Below are 25539 nucleotides of genomic sequence, written 5' to 3'. Positions count from 1 at the left end.
TTTTATAAGGTACTTATATGTTTACAGTATGCAGAACTCTAATAAGAAAGCATTTATAATTTTAATATTTAACATGGCAAGATTATTAATATTGCACCTCCATCATGTCTGCTGCACACTATACCTATGTTTCTACATATGTATCTTAGTATACTGGAAACAACTTCATAATACAATGCTATTTGGATTAATGCATTGCTTAATGCACTACGTACCTCATGATATTTATTCCAATGATCCTTGCCACTTCTTTAATTAACATTACAATAAGAATCCCTTGTACAGACTTGTCATGAAAAGTAAATGCACATGTGATGTCATCAGTGATTTCATCAATGACATTTGTGATGTCATCTTTGATGTCCTGGGTGTTCGCGAGTTATGGTTTGTTAGCTTACCATAACTCCCGAATTTCAGGGTTTTTTCAGTTTTACTTGGAACCATAATGTTCCTTTAACAAAGTTTTTTTCACAGAATTTCATAGGTTTTAGTAGCCCAACTAGAAAATCATCTGCAGCGAATGGAGCAAAAAATGGATCTATTAAAGGAATAGTGTGCTCAGAAATATTATTGTCCCGAGGGTTTGGCATGTGTTTCTAAGCTTACATTGATCGATCGTACAAACATTTCCTATGCACCTTACTGTAGTTTTCCTCTTTTTTTACACATGCGAAATCGGGCAGCAGGGCATGCGCATCTTGTGATAATCTTATCTGTTGCCGCATCACCTTGGCAGCACTAATTCATATGCCCCGCCCCTGAGGCTGACATCACCAAACCTAGTGATATTAGCCGCCTATTTCCAGGATGTTACTGGACAGCGCAGCCAAACGCACCCAGTCATCACCTACGTGATAACGTTAGTTGACGCAGAATCCGGAATATCAACACACATCATCTCACAACACAGCGCGTCCCAATTTTGAATTTATAACCATACTTTTAAAGGAAATAGCAAAACTGTACAATTTTGAAAGTACTTTTATTTTACAATGAAGGCTCCGAGAACATCCGGCGATTGCCATATTCAAGCAAATGGGTCATTTTTTTATTCGTTCTCGATCCACAAATGTTTATCGTGAGTCATGCGGTGTTCTTATTGGGTATAAAAAGCGCATTGGACGCACTGTGAATGGCAAGGCTCTGGCATCAGCTTGGCGCTAGGCCACCGTAAATGATGTCAGGTTGCTCCTTATCACTGATACCGCGTAAGGGCATATCGGCCCGTAGCGATCGTCCCAGAAAAGAGTCATTGTTATCCAGCTATTCACATGTATCTGCAGCTGCTGGTTGAAAAACCTGCCAGTTGGTATCTGGAATTGATGACAATCGCAGAAAGGCAGGATGTAGCTGTTTAAAAACGATAACAGAAACGTATCTCAGTAGCCAATCTTTAGTACAGTTTATCATTTTACCCATTAATTCGGCCCGTGTTAAAACTAATGATGAACACGGACATGAAGCAATGGGAACACAGACAAAACAACGTGGAAAGTAATCTTGAATTTACTTCAAAGGTTAGTGCTGTGCAGTATGTTCAGCTCGAAATGGGATGCAGACTCTGACGCTACAATCAGGGAGCAAGCGAAAGGCGACAAGAACACATAGATGGAATTTTAAATAAATATTAGCGTTGAATTACGTGTTTCTGGAATCTGGGGGAACCCACTAGTGGAGTACACGCATCTCGATCCTGGACTGCCCATGTGCCAGAGACAAAGGCAAGTACACACACAAGTTGTATTTGCGTGTCGTTGCAATATGACACAAACAACAACTGAGTACAATATAAGCCAGCAATAACGGTCAGTGAATGATAAGTTGACTCGTTGGTCTATAAAATCGGCGAAAGTAAAACTTACATAATATTTGGCATTTCCATTCTCTCGGCGTTTTGGAATGGTGAACCTTATCATATTTGACAGTGTTACATCCATCCTTCTTGCATTCCTTTTGCAATCCTCACTTTGTTTCAAGGTAAAAAAACAATTCAACTTTATACTGTGTACGATGCGTGGGTTTTCTCAGCTTGGAAGCGAAAATTCAACGGCGCTGACCTTCACTCAAAATGGGAGAGAATAGCCCTTCACTGGCATTAGAAATTTTTTTTTTAAATATATGATTTGTTTGCTACCATTCACCAATGTGGGTGCCGTTTCTATGCTTTTACTTTGTTCCTCTGGAGAACTTCACACTCTCCCAGCGACTCCCACAGCCAGGCCACACCACCTGTCAGCTCACCCCATCTCCTCCTCACACGGTAAATCACGTTAATATTCTACGCAAAGAGCAAGTCTCGAGCCTTTACAAAATGTGATCGTATGAAAATGTTTGCCCAAGCCCTGCTGCAACCCCCTCCGGCCAGACTGCGGTCCCCTCACCCCATGACCGCAGTTATATATTAGAGGCCTATAATGTGCACATGTGCGTTTGCACTATCCCACTTTGGGTCACTAGCGAGGTGAACGGTGTGGGTGTCTTGCCACCTTACAAATACAGACACATAGTAAATACGTAATATTTATATTAATATTCTCAAAACCAAAATGTACTAACTAATCTGTGTATGAACTTAAACAAAACTTGAACTTCAAAACTATAAGCAGTTAGAAAACGCCAACAGGTACCTAACTGCCCCAAGATTCTGCAACATGCGAACAAATAAATGAATACCATTAAAATGAAACAAGAAATGAACAGTTAAAATACGCCAACAGGTATCTAACTGCCACAAAAATCTGCAACAAGCCAACAGATAGATTAATACCACTAGAATGGGAAAATAAATAAACAAATAAAATACACCAAATGGTATCTAATTGCAACAATACTACCACCACTTCCAAATCAAAAACCATACACATATTCAATTCCTCCTACTGAACTCAATGAAAGAAATGTATTCTACCTCAACGCAGAACAGGTTTTTTTAATCCAGCATGGATTCTTTTCCCACACACGACAACAAATGATTTAATCAACAAACATAGGAACTGAGCAAATTGGACAGTACACTGGTTTGAACTATAGTACTTCTAAAGTGCTAACTATGAGGGTCTACCAAATACAGAAATGTCTGCTATGCAATGCAATACTTATTATAAACTACCTACACAAACATGTGTTTTTTCTTTTATCACAGTGATTGAAAAAAATGTCTGCTGCAACTACCCATGTCATGAAAAAACTGTAAAAAACAAGGGGGTTCCTGGGAGTCGCTCTGCCAGACATTAGTCCTGGGTACGAGAGCCTTACCCAGATTCTTTAGCTCACTATCTTTCACAGAGGAGAATTATCCCAATCATATCAGTCTTTGTCCTGCCCAGGGGCAGTCCAGCACCAAAAAGATACGCAATTGTACTCTGAACAAGTGTACCAAGAGCAACCCCATACACATGTTTCAGTCTGGTTGGACCTCATCAGAAGGTTGGAGCTGTGCCTCTCTGAGAATAGTGACCAAGGGGTCCACCTCTGGATTCCCCTAATAACCTAGGGTGAGACCCAAAGTTACTTAAATGTGCAAAAAACAAGGGGTGTCCTGGGGTTGATTTTGGGACTCTTCTTCAGAAGAGATTTGCCTAGCATTTCAGTCTGGATAAGTCTCTCGTAACCAGGACTAATGTCTAGCAGAGGGATTTCCAGGACTCCTCTTGGTAATTTGCATGAAAAAACTTCATACAACCACAACAAGTCAAACAGCAAGTATATAATGATTGGTCTCACAAACACCACAGCATAACAAACCCATTCAAGCAAACACCTGACCAAACACCACAATCCAACATTTTTGGTTTCATGGGTATCTTATGCTGCAGTGCTTGTTGCCAAACACTACAATCTTGACTGCATGGCCTGGCCAAAACTCTTCATACAGCCTCACCAAAAGAAAAACTAAGTATATAATAATTAAACACACCACTACCACAACTTAACACAGCCATTCAAACGAACACCTCACCAATAAATACAACCCAAAATTCCTAGAGTCTTCAATACCAACATTCTGCAAACAATCCAACAAACAAAATAAGACACATCATCTCACTGTCCTATAAACACTATTGTACTATTACAATCAGTACGCACATTTTTAAAAACATATCCCCTAAGCAGCCCACATACCACAGTCAAAATCTTTAATAACATGGGTGTGTTATGCTGAGGTGGTTGTAGCCAGGGTCTAGAGTCTTGGGTGCATGGCCGAAGGCCTGTGGCACTTCGGCCATGCACCAAAGACTCTAGGACCTGGCTACAACCACCACAGCATAACACACCCATAGAAACAAACACCTACCAAATAACCACAACCCAAAAACATAATACATCCACCTCAAAACCTACCCACTTCAGTTAACATTCTAAAAAATAATTACAACCAACGTAGAAACTCTTCAATACATACCTTCTTCACCCAATGCTCTTCTAACAACCCGAAATCAACATCATAAAATAGCCAGTAGTGCGCCCAGTGTTTATTATGTCCGCGGACACCGCAAACACATCACAACCTTCTCCCACCTAAACAAATACAGCATTTGACCCATCTCTTACACCCCAACCCTCTCCAAGCACTCATACACACCAACACACTCCCCAAAATTGGATTTATGCTCCCTTCCATGCCGCGCTGTCCGCGGACGTGCGCAGATCCAATATGGTGGGCGCATCAAAACAATTTGACACACCTCACGCCTCATCCCAGCCAATCAGAAAACATGTTGCATGTCCGCAGACATGACGCAAGCCGATTATCTAATCAGTGTCCTGTCCGTGGAGCGAACAGGGAAGTGTGTCCGTGGAGCAGACATATATATCTCTAGTTTTTTTTCACCAAATTTAAAAAAGCACGCTTTCGAGATCAAGCCGCCGATCCTGCCGCAAATTTGGTGAAAATCCATCCAGTGGTTTGGGCTGTAGGCGCGACAGACATTTTTTCTCCATTCAGTCTATGGGAAAAAAAGAAATTTTGGAACCTCACATATAACTTTGCCACCCTGGACCAAACCTCACCAAACTTTGTAAATACATTCAGAGTGGGCCATATACTTTTTTTTGTAAAGTTTGTTGAGGATTCGTCCAGGGGGAGCGAAGTTATAAGCCGCCCAAAAAGGGTTCTTCCTATGGGTTTAGCAACTTAATCATAACTACATGGCCGCTACCGCAGGCCCTGTAATGAATGTATGTATCTGAATGTCTATTTGAATGGTGTGAATGTGTGTATCATAGTATGAATGTATCATAGTATGAATGTGAGTGTGTGAATAATGTGAATATGTATATGAATGTGTGTATATGAATGTGGTGAATGTGTATATTAATGCATGTATCTCAATGTCTATATAAATGGTGTGAATGTGCATATGACTATGAAAGTGTGTACCTGAGTAAGTGTTCTGGTTGGTGCCATGTGAATGATTGAGAGGTGTGTGTGTGTGTGTGTGTGTGTGTGTGTGTGTATCTGAAAGACTGAGGCTTGTAGGGGGCATTCGTACAGGGTGATACCATGTTTTCCGACTATGACATGGCTTATTTTATAGATATCTATGATAAAGTAAGCCTGATAACTGTTATTATGTGGCTAGACTGGCATATGTTCCTGCAGCCATTCTGGCTATGATTTATTTCTGTGGCATGGCATTATTCTCTGGGCATCAATGGTAAAACAAGTATGGTAAGTATTATTAAGTGCCTAGACTGGCTTGCTTTCATGAAGAAACAACTTTTTTAAAATTTTGGCAGGGCATTTTTAATGGCAAAGTCAATAGTAGTAAAAAGAAAAACAGAGTGGGATCCACCCTGTAAAGCCTGGTGCTCCTCATTGCTCCATAACAGGAGCTTAGTTCATTTGTTCTCAAGTAAAAAAGCTGTTGTTAGTAATTATGTTTGCTTCAATTCTTCAATTAAATTATTCCTAGTTTGCTTGCTTCAATGATCAGATGTTCAAAATATACTCATTCGAAAGTATGCTGTAAAAGATTTGTGTTTTTATCACACAATTATCCCAAGAGAATCAACAAATCCTCAGTTAACAGTACAAGCTCTTTGGCCAATGCATTTCGGTGCAAAGCACCTTCGTCAGGGCTGCGTTATTTAAAAAAAAAAACAGTAGTTCAAACAAACGTTTCAATCCTGTAATAAATTGTAAGTATTTACATACCCCCATTTGAGCGTGTCAGAAATTATGCATAGTTGTATGTCGATGAACAGGTCAGGAAAAAACAGAAAAAGATAGAGCACCCTAATTAGAATACTCGAACCCATATTTGCATTGTGTATCATACCTTTTACAAACGTCAGTAAACCGCGTCATGTTTCGTAATTACCTTAGCTATGAGTGGCGAGAGTATGTGTCTCGTGTTTCTTCAATTTCAAGTGTACGGGGTAGATATCTCAATAGTAGTGTCTTCTTATTGGGGATAGTGGCATAATGTGCAAAGCAAACATGAGTACGTTCTTATATGGAAATACTTGCCAATATTAGTGCGGTCTGCATGTAAATGTATGGCCCGAGCCAAGGTAAAAATGCTTTTATGCTGGTATATATTTTGGAGGAAGGCAACATGAATATGCATTGGTAAATTCTCCTTTGCATTGTTGGTGACTTTCTTTTACTGATTCTTTTCATTCGTTACCATACAAAACAGAGTGCTAGTTGTCTAGCTCTGTACCCTATGTAGCACAGAAAATGTGCTGTTTAATACACCATTTTAACCAATTAGAACTCAGAAGGTAAACCCCCTCCCAAAGGCTCTTTGGTTTGTTCGTGATTCCTCAATACTTTGGTCACTCTCGTAGATTGGTGGGAAATCATTTTTTAATTTTTTTATTTATTATTTATAGATGTGATTTAGTTTAAAAGTTAAACTTTACACATCTTTAAAACCAATCTTTACATTCATTTTACGAAACATTAATCTTTAAACACAATTCATTTTCTTATAAAACTAACACCATAGGTAAAATGAAAAAAAAACAGATACAACTTTAAACCAACTATAAATCAGGTTGCTAAAACAAATATATCTCAGTCTTGGAGCAATTATATTTACTTCATATTTTATACAGCGCTTTAAACAACATTAGGTGCTCTACTAAAAGTGCTAAACATTCATCATTTAGAGTTTGAGCCACCAAATGCAATGGGACTTTCCAATAATGCATATGAAGTAGCAAACAGACAATTTGGCAAATTAGGCAACTTCAAGTGCTGTAAAAAGAGTGCTTAAAATTCATACTTTGTAGATTGGGCCACCAAAAATTATGAAGATTTCCAGTTCTGTTTAGGTCGATGCACACATATAGAGGGCAGTGTTTATTGGTAAATGTTTTATGTTTTGGTACCATTTGGCCCATTAAACAATATTAAGTGCTCTAAGAAAAGTGTTTAACATAAATATTTTAGCAGGTTGGACCACTAAAAACCACAAAACTTCTAGTTATTTTTAAGGAGTAGGGAACCTATTATATGCAGAGTTTCAGCATACATGATTTATGTTTTGTCTCAATTTGGCGCAACTTTAAGCGCTCTAAGAAAATACCTTTTTTGCGCATAATTTTATGTTACACCACCAGAAAATTTTTAGACGTTCCATTTATGTTTATGAAGTATGCAGGTTGGCCAACCAACAACTATGGACCTTTCCAGTTATGACTAGGAAGTCGGAAACATGTGTTATGCAGTATTTCGGGGGAAATTATTTGTGTTTTGGCACAGTTTTCCTCATTAAACATTTTGGAATGTCCCTTAAGAATGAATTTTTCAGCTCAATCTAACACATTTCTTTCGACAAATCTCGAGACATTAGGCCCAACTGACTGCCCTAAATCTACCAACGTTGTTATTGTTTGACCAGTGGTTAAATGGTAAATGGCACAATATGAATGAGAGCTTGCGTGGGCTGACCTTTACAGATATCTTGGTGGGTGGTTATATGGCTGTTGCAAGCATAACCCGGAGGCTCATTTTGCTGGAGAGAATTTGCCTTTATATCTTTCTGCACTTGTGTAGGGACTGATTCACGGAAGTGTTTTATAATGGCGCAATCCCATAGGAAAACCTTCCCTGAATCGGGATCACATCTACAGTTTCATTTCCAAACAACAGATCGGTGTGCGCCGTGAGTCACGGTTTGTACAACAAAACAAAAAATACAAGCTGGGAACAAATTGTATTTCGAAATCCAAGCATGCGATCCAAATATCTGTGTAGGTGTGGAGTGGTTGTTGGATGAGGGAAGGGACGCGTTGTTGCCCTGCCGCAGTGTTTCTGTCCGAGTGTAGCTTGTCTTGTCTTGGTTTGGGCACTGGGCGCTTCCTGTGATCCGCTTTCACATTCAGAATTATTGATGGACGTCATCTCACGCCCCTGCTTGAAGGCAGAAATCTCAGATCTGAACATGAATTTCTCTTCCATTACTGCAACGCATATTTAAATGCAGTGCGCTGGCGCCCGAGACAGAGTAAGTAAGCTCGCCTGTTGGCCTTCTTAATATTTCATACACATTTTTTTTTTTTTCATATCCGAGAAAAAGGATGCGGGGAAACGGCAGAGAGTGTGTGATTACAATGAAAAGCCTTGTGATAACTTTTCGTGTCTTTCCCCGAGACGCTTAGTACACACCAGCATTGATTGCCGGCTCGTGATTAATAAATATATCATTGCCAAGCAAATGTTTATACGCGGGCTCATTCTAGGGCGCTCGCTCTTGTATGCCAGAAGCACAGTAACTCTCTGAAATAATAATATGCATTAATCAAATCCAGATATGATTACCTCTCTTTGCAAATGGTTGGCGAATAAGGTTGTTTTATTCTGCGCTGTTTGGTGTCGGGCTTAACTCTGGAACACGTTAGTTATTATCTCTCCAGAAATCAGCCAACCGAAGAACGTGCCACAAATAGTCGGCGTATTAAACACTGATATGGTAACTGTCTCTGATGCATAATGGGTGATCCTATAGGGTTAAAGCTCTGGGCCTGTTAATGGGTGGCATGCGTTGTGCCAGAGGGCCACACACTCGTGGGTCGTGGGGGATTCTAACCCACTGTGTTATCACACACCACTGTTTTAGCTGACCAGAGGAGGGGGGGAGTGGTGATGGTGGTACACAATGGGCCTCATTAGGAGTATGGCGGTAAGGCAACAAGGGCGTCAGTATCGCTACTGGCACCGTTGCTACCGTACCGCCATACTAGGACTTCTGCTCGCGGGTGGGCCGGAGATTCCCCTTTTGCGGATGCCGGAGTCGGATGCGAAAACTGTCAAGGCTACCTCCAACCTCGTAATGAGGCCCAATGTCTCTGACACCACTTCACAAACACCTCCAGCAAGGCTTCACACTGCATGGCACATGTTTTCCTTTTTAAACACTTCTTTGTTCTGAGCAGTGCAAGAGACAGCAATGCAAATGAAATAGATCATTAGAGACATCATCCATATTAGCAAGTCTTCCGAATGAGTGTGACTGATTGATGGTCATCTGCATCTCAAAGCCCCATTTATCGCACTGGCTATATTAATTGTTCTTTTACAACACGTGTCATACCAACAAGTGATTTCTAAGAACGGGATTGGGATTCAAAACTATGTTGTGCCGTCTTGTCTTGCTTTCAAGACAAATATGTTGCGCATGAGCTATGCTTCCTCCTATTCGTCCTGCCGGACCGAATTACAAAACAAAACCCCTTTTTAAACGTGCAGTTTATTGCCATGACATAAGCTTGTTAGACATGCGAAAGATGGTCAGCTTTTTTGGTGCACATTAGAACTATCACTGCTAAAATATGTAGGCCCATGTCAAACAAAGACTACAAGCAGGTAGCCTTATCACACAGTGTCGTTTGCTGCATATTGACAACATCAGGATACTTTTATAAAGTTACATCACTTTGCATTCAGGTACTTCTAGGCTTCCATTTATGGTGGGGGCGATAGAAAGGAATGCAAATGCCATGAATTAAATAACCTGAAGTGCCGAACATCGCTTGAAACTTCAGTTCCTGCATAGGTTTTTTTTTTAAAATGAGCATAAATGAGCAAGTGTTAGGAGAGAAATGTAGGCAGTGGTTTTTTAGCATTACTTGCTCTAATGAGCTTCAAAACAGGAGACAGGGCACGGGCAGGCGGTGGTAGCCCTCCTGGGCTCCAGTCCATTGGTCCGGTGCACTTGCGGCTCCCGCTGTGCTGCAGGTGGCCAAGCACTTTAGTATTTTTTTAAATGTATGCACAGGGTTGTTTACCTGCGAACTGGGGCCCAGGTTGCTTGCCATCCATTTTCTTTTGTCTGCCAGCGAGTGTGTCCCTGGGAGTTCTAGTTCTTCTGGGGCAATTATAATTGCTTGCCAGGGAATCTGGTCCCTTTGCCATTCCTCCTTGCCTGGGGACAATAGTGTGATCCCAAATGTACGATTGTAAAGTGTTTGTATTGAATGTATATGTGCTTGCATGTTTGAATGTAATTAATTAATGTTGTGCAGTGTGTGTGTGTGCGTATGTGCCTTTGTAAAGGTTTTGAGAGTCTGCATTTATATAAATCTATGTATATGTGTCTGTGGGTGATGTGCATAGGTTTGTGTGGCATGGGGCAAAATCAGTGATCACTGCTCCTGTTTTAATATGGGCCGAGCTTCATGCTGTAGTTTACAATGACCATTACTGACAAAGATTATAGATGCAGCGTCAACAAGTTACTTACAGTGACCACTTGTGGCATAGGTTGTGCCCGTGAGTTCCATTGAAGAAATGCACAGTGACCCTTCCTGGAACAGGTTTTGGCTGCAACTTCATGAAATCAATTTATTGTTACTATTACTTGCCGCAGTTTGCTGAAATGATTTACACTGGCCCTTACTGGAATAGATAGATTGTGGCCACAGTTTCATATAAGCCATTTACACTGACCAATTCTGAAATTAACTGGATTTTCTCTTGTTACTCTACAGACCCAACTGTACATTGTAAGTCTTTTCACTCCATTTTCTCTCATAAAAGGTGCCATGAAATGCAATATTTTAGTACATTATTTAAAAAATGCTCTCGTGGAGAGAACCCTGCTACATTAATTAGGGCTCCCTTTCTATGCTCAGTAGCTTGTGCTATTTGGAAGCTGTTCACAGATCTCCCCTAGAAATATTCACCTGCCACCATTGACTTTTAATCATTTACAACGCCAGTGCCCCAGTGTGTCTTAATGGCATAGTTATATTGGGCCCGCAGCTACATGCACCTTTCAGCAACAGGTCTTGCCTTAAGAGCTTTGTGTGGTTTTAGGTCACAGAAGTAAGGCCTATCTCCCCAGATAGCCACCCCAACATCTGTTTGTACAACAGAAAGGCCAGAGGGCTTTCCCGAGACGGCAAGTCTCTAATATAGAAGAAAAACCCAGGACTGGTAAAAACCTCTAGTTGTTAAAGGAGTCTTGATAGGATACTCTGTGGATGTCCAGGTGATCTTCAGCAGTGAAGCTTCAGAAAGAATGACAGGCGAGTGAACACCAGCAAGTGAAGAGAAGGAGAGAAGAGGAAGCTGACCGGAGACCAGGAAGGAATGGAATGCACCGGAATCAGGAGCTGGGTGGAAGCAAGAGACAAGGAAGGAAAGCAGTGTCATAGTAATCAGATGAAAGACGAGATTGCAATGCATGGCTTACCGTTTCTCTCCCGTTTTTGTTTTAGTTCCGGGCTGCAAAGGCGCCGCACCATCTTGACCTTCTGGCATCATGGCGTGGATGCATGTCAGACGCTGATGCCATCTTCAAATGGGCAAAAGCCCTTTCCATCTTCTCCATAGAGACACAGAAGCGTGTACTTGCCATGTTTAGGTGTGACAGTGATATCCTAACATGCCCCTTCTATGACTTGGTCCACCCGGGTCGCAGGGGTACTGTTGATTGAACCGTCATAAAAGCAAAGGGGCGTGAACATTGGAATAGGATTCCCAAAATCGCTCAGCCAAAGAATAACCCTTACAGTCAATAAGTTATTGGAGAATAACTGCAGTGAAATCAATAGTAACAGCTCAGTGCAACTTTGTATACCTGGGAGTCCATTGCTTGAACAAGAAGTTGTATATCCTTGCGTTGTGTGCCCAGAAATGGCTTGAGTGGGGAGGCATGAAACACCAGGTGAATGTGATACCAAGACTGGGGTAAACAAATCTTGAATGACACAGGATTAATCACTTTCATCACAGGAAAGGGCCCAAAATACCATGGTGAAAACTTCCCGGGAGTGAATTGTTGAGGTAGATACTGGACGGACAACCATATCAAGTTGCCTTTCTTGTTGAGAGGGTTGTGTGACCATTTTTGCAATCTGCGTATAGTTTGCAGTTTGATGATATATGTTCTGAATTAACTCTTCCATTAAGGGAACCGTAGACATGATAGATGGTAGATTGTTCAACCAACGTGGATGTTATCCATAGGAACATAGAAACAGACTCTTTCCTGTGATTGAATGTTGGGCGTTGTATGAAAACTCTGCGCCAGCCAATAGAGATGCCCATTTATCATGTGCAACATTTGTGTAGCATCTAAGCTACTGTTCAAGGGTCTGATTTAGCCTCTCAGTCTGACCGTTGGTCTCTGGGTGATAACCATAAAACAAGGCTCTCTCTATGCCTAAGTGTTTACAGACCGCTGACCAAAACCGAGAGGTATATTGTGACCCTTGATCCAAGACAATGGTCTAAGGAGGTCCATGTTCTCAGAAGATGTCTCTGATGAAAATGTTACTCATTTCACATTCTTTAGGTTTTCATCCAGGTAAACCCTTAGAATCGTCTTTTCCGCAGGGGGTAGTATGTACGTACAGCTGAAGGGAATGGTTTATCCTGGTATTAGCTCTATTGCACAGTAGTCTGCCGCTCAGTGAGGAGGTTAAAAGAGTCTTTACTGTGTAGAAAAATGTTCCTGATACTGTAGATACTTTGACGGTACTAAACTGTAAACCTGTAAGGCTTGATTGGTTGAGACAGGCAATGCAAGTGGAACAGTATCCTAATTCCTGGCACTTGCAAGACAAGTTATTACACATTTTTTGGAACCAGAAACAATGCCTTGGTCTTCCAATTGATGAACAGATTATGCCATTCCAACCAAGGTATGCCTAGGTGTCATGTTTCCTGCCCCTCATGTCCCCAGCCCTCCAAGATGTCAGGCTGGAGCCAGGCCACGATCACCTACATGGCCCTCAAGGGCCTTTCCATCCCTCCAAAGACCCACTTGGAGTCAGACTTGGCGCTTGTGGCACCAGAGTCACTCACTCCCATTGGATAACATTGGGGATTGGACTTGTAGTGCATTGATGGGGACAAGATGGATGCCCCCACATATGTCGGTTCCCAGAACTGCATGTGCGGTCTAGTCTTTTGGGAGTGGTTCAGCCCAGAGACACCTGGGATACCCAGAGACTATTTAAGCCACACCCAGGCTGAGAAACATGCTTTGCGTTTTCTGCACCTGCAGCATGACACTCACTGTGTTCGGATCGATCTCATGTAGGCCTGCATCTTTCTTCTGCACTGAACTCCTGTAAGAACAAGAACACCGTTAGGAACAGCCTTACCTTGCAGCGCTTCTGCCCATCATTCATCGCTCCTTCTGTTCTGCGGGCATCTTCGGCGGTGTCATTCCCATCCCGGCATGCCGCTTCCTAAGGAAAAGGGAAAAGAACAGAAAAAAGGCATTACTAAGCATTCTGCAAATCTTCGCTTATTTTTAAAGACTGTACGAGCTTCCAACGCTTACCTGAATCCCGACCGTTCTGGGGGAACTCTGTCTCCGGAACTTCTCATCCATCTGCAAGAGGGAAAAGACACTCCAGGTTAGCGTGGAAACATCTAGAGGTGCCGCATACCGGGCTTACTCACCGCATTTGTTCTTCATAACCGGCATCCACGCTGAAAACGTCACGCCACATAAAAAACACAGAAAAAGAATTCAGTTCAATACAAATACGAAAGGGGTGCATCGCGCTCTCACTCACCTTCAGTGCTACTTATCTCAGCAGCTCGCCGCCATCCCCGGATGCCGGCCATCATCTAAGGAAGGAAAGGAACGAAGTTAGAGAACTGTTCAAAAGACTCATTATACTTACCTGTCGGACTCTTGCCAGTGAAGTAACTAGGCAGCAACGAGCCCGCATCAATCAACGCGCCCCTGCGCGGAAAGCAGGATGGAGAACACACTATCCAAGAAAACAAGGTGAGCTGTGGATCAAAAGGAAGGGTTGGAGCCCGGGGAAGAAGGGGTTCAAGCACACAGAGACAACAGGGAGTTAAACTCTTACCAATTCTGTGATTCAGGCCCAGTCTCCAGTCGAGTAGACTCCAGGGAAGGGTTTGAGGTCGTAAGAGGTCAGAACAGGTTGAGTGACGTCCCCGTGGATACCAGGTGAGCGTTACAGAACGCAAAGCCTCACATAAAAATCTACCTGGGTGTCATGGAAACGTCAGAAACCGACCAGTTAGCCCACATGTTGGGGCAGCTACGTTCCGAAGTACATGCAGCCAGGCAGGAGACCAACACTCTGACGAGAGCTGATAGTAGCCAAAGAACGCACTGATGATTTAAGCCGGCAACTTCTCTAGTCACAAGCAGGGCATGCACCATTGCCGGGAAGTGTGCCCTTGATGCCAGCACCATCAGCCAATCCCATTCAGATAACCCTTCCTGGGGCAGTTTCCTTGGCCCCGCCCAAATGATTTACGGGGGATCCCAAGAGGTTTGCAACGTTCATGAACCAGTGCCGCCTGCACTTCCTTTGTAGGCCTTTCCGAATGACTAATCACGGGTCGCTTTTGTGCTATCCTACCTGAGTGGTAGTGCCGTGGACTGGTCTGTACCCTTTGTGGCCCAAGACGATCCTTTGCTGCATGAGTTCAGGGGCTTTCAGCAGGAGATGGAAAAGCTGTTCGCCCGTCGTACTCATGGGCAGGCATTAGACAACGAACTTCTGTCCGTACGACAAGGAAATCAAGACTTATTAACATACATAGCCACGTTCGATAGACTCGTAGTTGAAGCAGAATGGCCAGTGGAGAAGAGAACCACGTTATTTCATCAGGGGTTGCGGGGGGAGCTCAAGGATATTCTCGCACAAGTAGTGAACCCCCCGAAAGACTGCTCAGAATTCATTGACCTTGTTGTTCAACTGGATGATAGGTTGCAGGACCGAAGAACAGATCGAGCAAGACCAGACCCTCGCCTTATGTATGTGCCTTCAAAGGACAATACTGCCCGAACAACGGAAGGTTCAGAAGAACCAATGCAAATCGGGGAGATCAGATCCCCCTTGACTAAAGCGGAAACGGATAAAAGGAGACAGCAGCAGTTATGTCTGTACTGTGGAAGGTCAGGTCATTTCCTTAAAGAGTGCCCTGTGAAGCCACTGAGGAGGACGGTAGGGGCCACAGACAAGGAAGATACCATCAAGAATCGGAAAACTCCCCAGCCCGGCAAGTGTAGGGGTCCACTTGTCGAGTGAAGAAAATGAACTACAGACCTCCCATTCTGTGGTCTTGATCAATCACCAACAACCATCTCGGATGCACGCAGTAAGAACGTACATAGACAGTAGAGCCATTGGGAATTACATCGACCAGGATCTTGCAGCAAAGATGGGGCTGCCGTTACGCCCTAAATCAACCACCGACACTGTTACCACTGTCGACGGCACGGAAATAGCTTCTGGTCCAGTATCCCAATGCACTGCAGCTTTAACCCTTCTGTGCCAGGATGGACACCAAGAATCTATCGTATTCGACTGCAGTAAGGCACCCAAGTTCCAGTTGATTTTGGGAATGCCATTGTTGGTAGCTTGCAATCCTCGAATCGATTGGTGAGCAAAAGAATTGGCCTTTCCCGAGACTTGCGCCCACACATGTTATCGCCAAGAGAAACAACCAATAGACACCAGAACTTACACACTTGCGAATGTGGCAATCAGCACCCTGCCAAGTGAATACCAGGACTTTCAAGATGTCTTTCAGAAAGAACAGGCTAATACCCTGCCACCGCATAGACCATATGATTGCCAAATCGACCTGATACCCGGCGCACAAATCCCTTGTGGGCGAATTTACGCACTCACGGAGACCAGAAAACCAGCACCTGAAGGCCTATCTTGACCAATACCTGGCCAACGGGTTCATCTGTCCCTCGAAGTCTCCAGCAGCCAGTCCTCTATTCTTCGTACCGAAAAAGGAGGGGGACTTGAGAACGTGCATCGACTATCGCGCACTGAACCAGGTTACCATAAAAAAATGCTACACCCTGCGACTGATACCTGAATTGCTTGATCAAATCAAAGATGCCCAAATCTACACAAAACTAGACCTAAGAGGGGCATATCACCTTGTTCGCGTAAAACAGGGGGACGAACGGAAAACCGCTTTTTGCACCAAATACGGCTTGTACAAATATCAAGTAATGCCCTTTGGCCTCTGCAACACGCCTGCTGCATTTCAATACTTCATGAACGATGTCCTACGGGAATTGATTGATGTCTGTGCTCTAGTGTACATCAACCATATCTAGTATATTCTGCATCAAAGCAGGACCATGTTAAACACGTCCGATCCGCATTGGAGAAACGCTGTCAACACCAGCTCTATGCCATGCTCAAAAAAGTGCTCATTCCACGTCTCTGAGGTGGAATTCCTGGCCTTTACTCTCAGCCGAATGGAATCCGAATGGATGTACACAAGGTAGATGCTATCCTGAACTGGCCATCCCCAAATTCATTCAAGGGTAGTTCAAAGTATGCTGGGTTTTGCAAACTTCTACCGCCGGTTCATCCCATGATTTTCACAAATCGTGCATCACATCATTACTATGGAAAAACAACAAAAAGTTCCAGTGGACAAAAGAAGCCGAGGAGGCTTTCCAGGAACTCAAAGCAAGATTCACATCTGCCCCAATCTTACGCCACCCTGTCCCTGATCTCCCATACCTGGTGGAAAGGGATGCCTCAAGCATGGCTATGGGAGCCGTCCTCTCACAAAAGGACCCCGAAACGGGCCAGTTACACCCTGTTGCCTTCTGGTCGCGTAAATTCACACCCCCTGAACTCAATTACGCTATCACAGACAAAGAACTCCTGGCTATTAAGTCAGCCTTTAAGGCATGGCGGCACTACCTCTTGGGCGCCAGACACACAATCACCGTAATAACTGACCACCGGAACCTCCAGTACCTAAAAACGGCAAAGGCCCAATCCTCACAGGAACTACATTGGGCTCTTTTTTTGCTGAATATGACTACGTGATTACATTTCGACCAGGGGTGAAAAACGTGAAGGCCGATGCCCTTTCCCGTATGGGGGTGGAAGAGCAAGGGTATCAGACCACTGACCCAATAGTTATCATCCCGAGTGACAAGCTCCTAGGAATCACAGCAACCATAACTTAGAAAGAATTATATGAAGAAATCCAAAACCTGATGAGTCGGAGCAATTACAAGCATGGAGTGCACAAGGAGAACATTACATGATAAAAGATCAGTTGCCCTACTTCAGGAATCGTTTATTCTTACCAAACCAAGAACTACGAGAACAAGTCATGTCCGGTTATCATGATTCCTTGATCGACGGCCACTCTTGAATCGCAAAAACACTAGCCATGGTAAAACGAAATTATTGGTGGCCCACATGGCGTAAAGACATTATCCAATTCATCCTATCTTGTGGAGTGTGTGCTCAAGACAAGTCATCCAAGCAGAAACCGGCTGGGCTATTAAAACCATTGGAAATCCCACCAGCACCCTGGCACACATTGTCCCTCGATTTTATTACTGACTTACCACCCAGTCAAGGGTTTAACACTATTCTTATGGTCGTGCTCCTATTTTCAAAAATGGCACATTTCATTCCTCTTAAGGGGCTCCCAAATGCTTCCACTCTGGCAAAGGTATTTCTTGAAGGCATCGTACGGCTCCATGGGTTTCCTTCAGTTTTGGTCTCAGACCGAGGTACACAATTCGTATCTAACTTCTGGAGAAAATGCTGCTCTATGGCCCAGATCGACATCCGGCTATCCACCAGTCACCATCCCCAAACGGATGGTCAAACTGAGAGGACAAATCAGACGCTCAAGCAGTATCTGCGTTGCATGTTACACCAAGCTGAAGAAGCTGGTTCGACCTATTATGGATAGCTGAATATGCTTATAATAATTCCCTACACACCAGCACTGGGCAGACGCCCTTTTATATCATGTATGGCAGGCACCCACATACTTCTGAGTTGGACATTCCTACAACCCTGGAAATGCCAGCAGTCAAAACCTTGCACAGGACCATTTCTCAAACCTTTAAAAGGGCAGCTGAACACCTACTTCAAGCTAAGAATCGCCAAAAGAAGTTTGCTGATCAACACCGAGCAAAGGCCCCCAACTACCAAGTGGGAGACACAGTTTGGCTGGCGTCTAAAGACGTGACCATTAAAGGAACCCAAACTTTCCGTCCAAGATACCTGGGTCCATTCACCGTCACCTCTGTGATAAATCCTGTGGTGGTAGCTTTGCCGTCAAACATGCAGATTCATCCTGTGTTCCACGTGTCTCTCCTTAAACCTGTTCAACCTGGGACCCGGGTAGCAACGCCACCGCAGCCAGTAGTAGTCGCCGGGGAGCCAGAATTCGAAGTCAAGGACATCCTAGATTCAAAGTACGTCAGATTCAAATTATACTACTTAGTAGAGTGGAAGGGGTATGGTCCACAAGACAGTACATGGGAGCCTTGTGAGTACATCCATGCACCTCGCTTGCTTAGACGATTTCATCAAAACCATCCAACCAAACCAGGACCAGACAGAAGAGCCACCTTGAGAGGGGCCTTGGGGGGGGGGGGGGGGTGCTGTCATGATTCCTGCCCCTCATGTCCCCAGCCCTCCAAGATGTCAGGCTGGAGCCAGGCCACGATCACCTACATGGCCCTCAAGGGCCTCTCCATCCCTCCAAAGACCCACTTGGAGTCAGACTTGGCGCTTGTGGCATCAAACTCACTCACTCCCTTAGGATAACATTGGGGATTGGACTTGTAGTGCATTGATGGGGACAAGATGGATGCCCCCACATATTTCGGTTCCCAGAACTGCATGTGCGGTCTAGTCTTTTGGGTGTGGTTCAGCCCAGAGACACCTGGGATACACAGAGACTATTTAAGCCACACCCAGGCTGAGAAACATGCTTTGCGTTTTCTGCACCTGCAGAGTGACACTCACCTTGTTCAGATCGGTCTCCAGTGGGCCTGCATCTTTCTTCTGCGCTCAGCTCCTGCAAGAACAAGAACACCGTTAGGAACAGCCTTACCTTGTGGCCCTTCTGCCCATCATTCATTGCTCCTTCTGTTTTGCGGGCATCTTCGGCGGTGTCATTCCCAGGCTGCTTCCTAAGGAAAGGGGAAAAGAACAGATAAAAGGCATTAGTAAGCATTAAGCAAATCTTCGCTTATTTTTAAATACTGTACGAGCTTCAAACGCTTACCTGAATCCCAGCCGCTCTGGGGGAGCTCTGTCTCCAGAACTTCTCATCCATCTGCAAGAGGGAAAAGACACTCCAGGTTAGCGTGGAAACATCTAGAGGCGCCGCATTTGTTCTTCATAACCGGCATCCACGCTGAAAACGTTGCAGCACCTAAAAAACACAGAAAAAGAACTCAGTTCAATACAAATAACAAAGGGGTGCATCGCGCATCGTGCTCTCACTCACCTTCAGTGCTACTCATCTCAGTAGCACGCCGCCATCCCCGGATGCCGTCCATCATCTAAGGAAGGAAAGGAATGAAGTTAGAGAACTGTTCAAAAGACTCATTATACTTACCTGTTGGACTCTTGCCAGTGAAGTAACTAGGCAGCAACAAGCCTGCATCAATCAACGCGCCCCTGCGCTGAAAGCAGGACGGAGAGCACACTATCCAAGCAAACAAGGTGAGCTGTTGATCAAAGGGAAGGTTTGGACCCCGGGGAAGAAGGGGTTCAAGCACAGAGAGACAATAGGGAGTTAAACTCTACCAATCCTGTGTTTCAGGCCCAGTCTCCAGTCGAGTAGCCTCCAGGGAAGGGTTCGAGGTCGTAAGAGGTCAGAACAGGCTGAGTGACGTCCCCGTGGATACCAGGTGACCGTTACACTAGAATTAACAGGTAATGGGCAGCATTTATGAGATCAAATGAAATATGTTCACTGTGTTGTTGGATGTACATAACCATGTCCACTGTGTTGTCCATGATGGGCCCACGGCTCAATGGGAGCCCATCTACTTCTTCCACAGACAGGGCTTGAGTTTTCTGTACAGGAATATCAATTTTTTGGGCCCAAGCCCCGGACATAAACACACCAGCCGTTCCTGAGTCCACCATCCCGATGATCCCCATATTCAATCCTTGCAGTAGCACAAGACATATCTTACCAGCAACGAGGTTGATGCAATGGCATGCAAATCCATTGTTCCATATATGCAGGGACCAGCAGACGTATCCTGGACAAGTGTCCCTTCTAGGTGCGGGACCTGGCGTGTACCACCTTCCGAGGCGGAGCCAAGGGACCTGATCGAACCATATGACTTGAAGTGGAAACCAGTGTAGGTACCATTGGAGGTGAAGAACTAGACCGTTGTTTTCCTCGTTCCAATTTGCATTCTTGAAAGTGCTAGTCCACCTGTAAGATCAACTTCACCAGGCCATCAAAGGAAGGAGGCAGCAGCACTCTGGCTAGTTTGTTTTGTAGCTCCTCGGACAGACCCCTGCGAACCAGGGTAAAATAAGCTTTCTTTGGTCAAGCTGTCTGTTGAGCCAGGTGCTTAAACTTCATCCCATAGGTAATAACATCCAGATTCCCTTGGTAATAATCCAATAAGGTGTCTTGCTTGGTGTAGGACAGTTCGGGTATGTTGAACATACTGGAAAAAGCCACGCGAAAACCCCTATGGTCTGCTCCCAATGGAGTTGCCCAGTTTAAGGTATTGCCAGCCAAATGGGATATCATGAACACCATCGTAGCTCTGTCAGTGGGAAAGGAGGCTTGCCGGAATGCAAAAGCTACCATACATGCATCCATGATATTTTTCAATCAAGGAACCCCTAAATTGAGAGGCATCCAATTTTACCTCTTCCCGAGCCACAGACTGCTGCAACACAGCATTCTCAGCTTTTAAGTTCTGGACTTCCACAGTTAGTCCCTGGATAGCCGCTACCACCTCTTGTATTTGATCCAGTTCCTTTTTTGCAGTTTTGGGTATCACAGTTTGTCAGCAACAGGCCTTAGCCTAAGAGCCATGTGGGGTTTTGGGTCGAAGAAGTGAGGCCTGTCTCACCAGGTAGCCATCCCGCCGTCTTTATATGCAACATCTATCCCTGCACTCTAAGCGGAACATTGTTATGAACTAATATATCCTTATCATCCTGAGTTACTGGCCTCGGTTGAGTTTTGATCTGCCTCTCCACATTTTTGGGAATGTATCACTGTGGGAGACGGATTGTCCAACAACCTACCTGTGCATCTGACTAGAATTTTTATCTCACAGTATATATGTGTCTGCCAGTGAGTATAGAAATGCCTTGTGTTATGAGCAAACCCTTGTAAGACTAGTTGGGACAATGTGCAGTTTCCGGGCCCCACCCAATTCCCATTACTACCTTGATTGTTAAGTATCCATTGCCATTTCTTTTTGGTGCATCTTTGTTTTTGTGTTTATTTCTTTTTTGTTGTGCCTGTGCATTCATGTTGTTCGATACCTGTATGTTTTTTGTATAGCGCCCTGATGCCTGCGGGCTTTCGGCGCTTAATAAATATACAAATAAATAAATAAATAAAAGGCCAGAGGGCTACCCTGAGAGGGCAAGTCGCTAATTTAGAGGAAAAACCCAGGATTGGGAAAAAACCTCTAGTTGTTAAAGCATTCTGGATAGGAGACTCCGTGAACATCCAGGTGATCTTCAGCGGTGAAGCATCAAAAAGAATGACAAGCGAGTGAATGCCAGCAAGTGAAGAGAAGGAGCAAAAAGTAAGTAGAGAGGGGACCACAAAGGAATGGGATGCTTTAGAATCAAGGGCAGAGGGGAAGCAAGGGACAAGGAAGGAAAGCAGGAGGACAAGAACAGTGTTGTGGCAATCAGAGGAACGACGAGATTACGACACATGGCTTACATTTTCTCTCCGGCTTTTATTATGGTTCCGGGCTGCAAAGGTGCAGCACCATCTTGATGTTGTGACGTCATGTGGGGAATGCGTGTTGGACGCAAACGCCATCTTGTAATGAGCAAAAGTCCTTTCACTTGTCTCCATAGACACACAGAAGCATGTATTTGCCACTTCCAGGTGCGGCGATGATGTTCCTAACAGAAAGAGACGTATAGTGACAATGAATGGTTTAGATTGTGCCTGAAGTTTCATGAAAGTAACTTGCATTTCTGGCATATTTTGTGGGCACAGGCATCCTGTGTACAGTTTATGACATGGCATTTACTGGATGTTGTCTTGATCCCTGAGGACCCAATTGTAATGGCTTTCTACCTCTTTTTATCCTAAAACACACCATTTGAATACATATAAAAGAAATGTGCGGGTGGAGAGCCTCCCTCCCTTACACCCCTAAATTAGTTAAGGCTCCCTCCCTATACTCGGATGTTTGTTTTGTATGGGAGATGCTAAAACCCCTCTATTAAAAGCAGTCACCTGCTGCACACCGACCTTGAATCATTTACAAAGCCAATGTCCCCTCAGATGACACTTGCCCGCTGGCACCAAATACTGCCACTGTTCTTACCCAACTGTTACTCTGCATGCAGATTACTATTGTGTGACAAAGAGACGCATTTATTACTGATAATTACTTTGTGCAATTTAGCTAGGTGCATGCTGTAGGCCTGATTCACAGTGATTTGCACTTGAACGAACGAGGAGATGCCTGTGAACATTTCACACCTGCACCTGCTACCTTATCTTAATTCACAGAGGCTACAACTGGAGCAGATCTGGAGCTCCTTGGAGCATTTCTGGGATGCCCACAAGCAAATCATTGTTCATCACACTTTGGGCAGGAGCATCTAAAAAATGGTCTGTGCAACCACAGATGATTCCCCAGTTTTAGTCTTTGTGTATCAGGTGTAAGGTTGAATGTGCAAATGTGTGATGCTCAGAAGCGTCACCTGATTTGTGTCATTGCAATTCTTTGAGAGACAGGGTCTATAAGTAGGTATCTGTTTGCAGATGTCATGTACATGTTCGAATTCCAGAATGGTCATCTCTGCATGTTAGTCTTTCGATGTTGATAAAATGATTAACATTATGTTGGTTAATAGTAGTAACCACTGTTAATTCATAGTGCTACAAAGGAGGAAATCTGTGGTGGCAAGTGCAATGTAAAAAATAATCCACTAATTGTAAACGAAACTGAGAGGGGGAGTTGGAGAAGACGGTTTGGAGAAGAGGCTTCCCCAGTGGGCTGGATTGGTTAAGAAAGAAGTGACAGGATTCCAGGACAGCAGACCTTAAAAGGCCGCCTCTTCCGCCCTTGTGGCGTAAGCCCTGTGGAGAAAGGGCTGGACACATTGCCTGTTAGGCTGTGGCGAGTGGAGAGTGTTTCCTGTGGACTACTGACCAACACTGAGGTGCGTGTGCCTTTAAGGATTCCAGGACTGCAGACCTTAAAAGGCCGCATCTTCCGCCCTTGTGGTGTAAGCCCTGTGGAGAAAGGGCTGGACACATTGCCTGTTAGGCTGTTTGGTGAGTGACGGCAGGGATGGCGGTCCAATGCACGCCCGTGCTCAGAACGCGGGCACAAAGAAGATGCGCGAGACCAGGGGGGTCTGATGTAAACACCGACAATCCTGCTCCCGCAAGGAAAGTAAGTCGCTTTTTCTCAAGCGCATCTACATGCAAAGACGTCAACACTGCTATCTGTGATGATAACATCAATATGAACACTTCGGATGATGAACAAGTGTCTGAGAGTGGAGGAAACTTGTCTCAGGTCCATCAGGGTTGTGACACTGATAGTAGTAGCCGCCCCTCAATTTTGAATCATAGCTGTGATGCATTGATAACACTTGAGCCGGCATGCTTATCCCCAATCAAGGCGGGGATTAGCGCGATTCATATTCAACCTGGGTCACCTAACGAGCACTTACCCGATGCCATTTCGCCGGCTCTGGTCCTCGTGGCCCTGTGTGGCGCTGCCGCTGAGGGGCTGTGCGCAGTGAACGGGGCTTGCTCCGCGGGTCATGTGGACGAGCCCTCGCGCAGCCCCGATGTTGGCCAGTGGGCGAGCGCGGATGCGTGTTGTGCTCGCACAGATGGAGTGGAGGCTGCGTCGTGGTCGCGGAACAGTGACGGCTCGGAGGGTGTGGGCGGAGCTGAGCCGCCGGTGGCTGTCGAGGCCTGCGGCTGCGCTCATGATGCGGAGCCGCCCTCTGGGGCTGCGCTGGTTTCTCCTGTTACGCCACCGGTAGACAGTGGAGTGGGCGAGAGGCCGGGATCAGTTCCCCCCGGGCCGTCAAGGGACGCCTCCAAGACAGGTGAGAGCAGGTGTGTGGGGCTGCCTACAGCGCAAGTAGTGAGCGAAGGGCTGAACACCATACAAAAGGTGTACAATGTCCACGACGATGAAGTGTTCTCTGCCGTGCATGGGAGGTCAAACTCCTGGCTACTCCGGACTCGGAGGTGGGCGGAGTTTCAGTGAAGGGGCAAACCTATCACGAATGCGAGAAACGGTGTGACTCGTTGGATGTCGCCAATGACATCTTATTTAACCTTATTTCAATGAATAAGGCTCAAAGCATTTTAGGGAAGGACTTGTCTTCACATTGCGGGCAAAATCAAAAATCAGCTCATAAACGGCATAACGAGTAGCTCATTGACTCCAGCAAAGACATATGGACTAACGTTTCATACAAACGCAGGAAGTCACCGGTTAGTGAGCCAAAAGAGATCAGAAGCACGACCTCTTCGAATGATTTGTCCTTTAATCAGATAAACTCACAAAAAAGAGCAATTAACCCTAAACAGGTGCGACTGAATTCAACGCACCAGAGCTCAAGATCTGTACAGCATCCTAGCTCTATTATATCGGGGTCATGTGATTTGTCTGATTCTTCATTCATTGAGCGCCCCTTTCTCAAAATAAGGAGGAGAAGAGTCCATAGGACTCACAAATCAATGAAGCGCTCCTCTGAGGCCAACGTGTTGGAGTCCAGGAACCTGGGGTTAACCACTGAGTTACAATCTGCTATAATCTCATCAATAGCGATTTCTATGGCCCCTTTTATGAAACTCTACGAAAACCTGAACGACTCTCTGAAAGATCTTACAACATTGACCGCTTTACTGAACTCTAAAGTGGCTCACGTGGAGCAAATATGTTGCCAGTCCTCAGGAAAGGTGCATGAGGTATTGAAAACACTAGATACTTCACTTAAAGCATCACGCGAGCAAAAGAGTAATGATGCAATTGACAAAAAATTACTAGCAGAAGTTGCCCGCGAAGCGTTGGCCATATTTAAAAACACTGATGCTCCAGGACGATCTACAAAACAATCTATGGCTGT

General features: G+C 44.6%; 1 pseudogene; it reads left to right on the top strand.

Moving 5' to 3' along the window:
* LOC138528800 (steryl-sulfatase-like) overlaps window positions 1–25539 on the top strand; it is a 2216653-nt pseudogene that overhangs the window by 1598943 nt on the left and 592171 nt on the right.

This window comes from Ambystoma mexicanum, chromosome 7q (genome assembly GCF_040938575.1).
Source record: "Ambystoma mexicanum isolate Mex_15411 chromosome 7q, UKY_AmexF1_1, whole genome shotgun sequence".
NCBI classification, from domain to species: Eukaryota; Metazoa; Chordata; class Amphibia; order Caudata; family Ambystomatidae; genus Ambystoma; species Ambystoma mexicanum.
This window is presented reverse-complemented; position numbering and strand designations above follow the sequence as displayed.